Source organism: Nomia melanderi, unplaced genomic scaffold (genome assembly GCF_051020985.1).
Source record: "Nomia melanderi isolate GNS246 unplaced genomic scaffold, iyNomMela1 scaffold0108, whole genome shotgun sequence".
Taxonomy (NCBI): Eukaryota; Metazoa; Arthropoda; class Insecta; order Hymenoptera; family Halictidae; genus Nomia; species Nomia melanderi.
This window is the reverse complement of record NW_027475223.1, coordinates 61,042-64,047: the sequence shown is the minus strand read 5'-3', so window position 1 is coordinate 64,047 and position 3,006 is coordinate 61,042. Positions and strand designations below refer to the sequence as shown.

Genomic DNA, 3,006 nt, shown 5'->3' with positions numbered 1-3,006 from the left:
GAGAAATAGAACGATGAGTTGACTTATCGGGTCTTCGTTGGAATTACCGTCGCTGGCATTGTAAACTCCAGATGACCTTGTGATTCCTTCGTCGGGCACTGGTAAAGGGTGGCGATGATTCGTTCTATAATAGAAATACCCGTCGTAGCGTTTCGACCGATGTCACCCGCCACGAAATTCTCTCTCGTCGTGGAATCCCCGCGTCGGAGAGTAACCGCCGAAGGCTTGCTATAGAAGACTATAGTTTATACGCCTGTGGTTCACCGGTTGCCGGCTCTCCGGGGCACGCGAAGGTTACGGAGGGACGTGAAGCGCCCGAGCAATGAAACGTCCGCAGGAGGAAACGAGCAACCGCCGAACATTGTTTCGCGACGTTTCCATAATGTATTGTCGTTTCGCTCGCATCCCGCTTCTTTCCCCTAGTTTCCTCGACGCGTAGTTTCGCAGCCTTAGTGGACGAATCATTCTCGATTCGAGGAAAGATATGCAGTGGGGCGTGCAATGAGCCCGCCAGAGACCACGATCTCCAATGCGTCTTTACATCTTTGGACGATGGGACGATCCACGCGAAGAGAACGTTCGTGCTTGCGCGAGGTGCATTAGCGTCGATTCGCTTTTCTGTACGGGGAGAAATAGAACGATGAGTTGACTTATCGGGTCTTCGTTGGAATTACCGTCGCTGGCATTGTAAACTCCAGATGACCTTGTGATTCCTTCGTCGGGCACTGGTAAAGGGTGGCGATGATTCGTTCTATAATAGAAATACCCGTCGTAGCGATTCGGCCGAGTCACCCGCCACGAAACTGTCTCTCTTTCGTCGTGGAAACCCCGCGTCGGAGAGTAAAACGCGCGAAGGCTGTGACTGTAACATATATATATATATATACACAGTATACAATGCCTGTGGTTTTTGCGCGTGTCGGCTCTTCGGTATACGCGATCGGCCAGAGTTACGGAGGGACGGTGAAGCGCACGAGAAATTGAAACGGCCGCACGATTGGAACCGAGCAACCGTCGAACATTGTTTCGCGACGTTTCCATAATGCGTTTTCGTTTCGCTCGCATACCGCTTCTTTTCCCCTAGTCTCTGAGACGCGTTTTCGAGCCGTTCTTCTACTATCGATTCTCGTAGAGAGAAGGGACCGGGTAGTCTGGAAGTGGAACCCGCATCTTGCGTGTACCGTACACGGAATTGAGAGGACCGGCCGTGAAGCTCGTTTTAAAGCCGTGCGTCTGACACCCAACTCTTGCGCGCCAATTTCGCGGCAAGAGATAATATGGGACGAATGACCGGCAAAGAGCCAGCTGTGAAGTCTGTTTTTTTAATCGAATCCGTGGACGTGTGTATGCCGTAGCGTCGCTCGTCGTGTTCGTTCATGGTCGTTCCGAGAGAAAGAACGAAAGCGGTAACGAAGGGACCGGCCGTGAAGCTCGTTTTAAAGCCGCGCGTCTGACACCCAACTCTTGCGCGCCAATTTCGCGGCAAGAGATAACATGGGACGAATGACCGGCAAAGAGCCAGCTGTGAAGTCTTTTTTCATTATTTGCTTTCAATCGATCGATCGGTACGATTCGTGCAACGTTTCGCGCGATGCGACGCGAAAACATGCGCGCAACAATAGATGCGTCTGATCGGAAGAACGCGAGGGTCGACTGCACGCGATGGATTCAGTATCGGGTAGGATACAAAATATATCCCCGTCGTTTCCACGCGTGCGAGTCTTCTGCGTCTTTCGCGGGTTTTTGAATGCACTATACGCCCGGAACGTCGAGAAATATATACATATTACTTGAACGTTTTTCGTCTCGAAAGGCTTCGGTGTCGTCTCCAAGGCGACGCCTGAATCTCCTTCGCGCGCTGGTCGGAGATTCAGGTATCAACTTTTATCTTCTCTTTGAAAGAAGAGAGATATTAGGTCGAACAAGTGAGAATAAAATTATATATGTGAAATATAAAATTTATACGATTACCCTGAACGGTGGATCACTTGGCTCGTGGGTCGATGAAGAACGCAGCTAATTGCGCGTCAACGTGTGAACTGCAGGACACATGAACATCGACATTTCGAACGCACATTGCGGTCCACGGATACAATTCCTGGACCACGCCTGGCTGAGGGTCGTTTACGTACCATACACTGCTTGCGTAGCTCTGTCAAATCCCCGCCGTCGTTCACCTCTTCGGATCGAACGTTTTTTTACCGAAGGGCGCAAAGAACGTCTCTGAGTCGGGTTAAGAGAAGGATGCTACGTACGAGCGAACGATGGGTGTCTCGTCGGCGTTTGTCGCGGACACGCGAAAATTCTGTGAATTTCACGGACAGTGTACGTTCTAGTTGTTGCAAAACGATCGGAATCGTTTGTATGGACTCGCGTGAGTGTTCGCGGCGTCGTGCGTCGTTCAATTACGACCGCCCGCGGATACCGCTCCACTGCGATATGGATCTGAGCGACAACTTTTTCGGCTGTTCGTGAGATGAACGGTTTCGTGTGTTTAGAAAAATTTTTTTTCCCGCGCTCCCGACGTCACCTGAAATGATGCGTCAGAGGTGAAAGAAAATATTAAGAAGTCGAGAGAGAGAGACTACACACGTTTTATTCATATTTTGTATACCGTGCGTGAGACGGATGTGCACGACACGTCGTATGTCGGTATATTACCGACTGGCCCCAGGGAGATTGTTTTCTTCCTCTCTTACGAATGAGATGTACGTTTCGGAGGATCGTCGTTACCGAAACACACGGCAAAACGAGACTTCTCGCAGCAGAACCTTTATACACAATACACATCGACTCTTTTTACCCCGAGAGAGAGAGAAAAGGTGTATTTCTTTTTTTTATTTTTCGAATTCGACGCACGAACGCTTTGACGACTGGAGAAAAACACGGTGTGTGTTAAAATCGTGCGGGACGAGCATGCGTATTCGTAACGGGTCGAATAGTTCTTATTCCCCGTCGTCGCGTGTCCTCGCTGGACCACCACCGTGCGCTTCCGCCACGTTCAGT

General features: G+C 50.2%; 1 non-coding gene across 1 annotated transcript; it reads left to right on the top strand.

Moving 5' to 3' along the window:
* The first annotated feature begins 1,968 nt into the window (after positions 1 to 1,968).
* LOC143175564 (5.8S ribosomal RNA) lies at positions 1,969 to 2,123 on the top strand. The gene has a single exon (XR_013000292.1). It is a non-coding gene; the product is annotated as a 5.8S ribosomal RNA (ribosomal RNA).
* Positions 2,124 to 3,006: the final 883 nt, after the last annotated feature.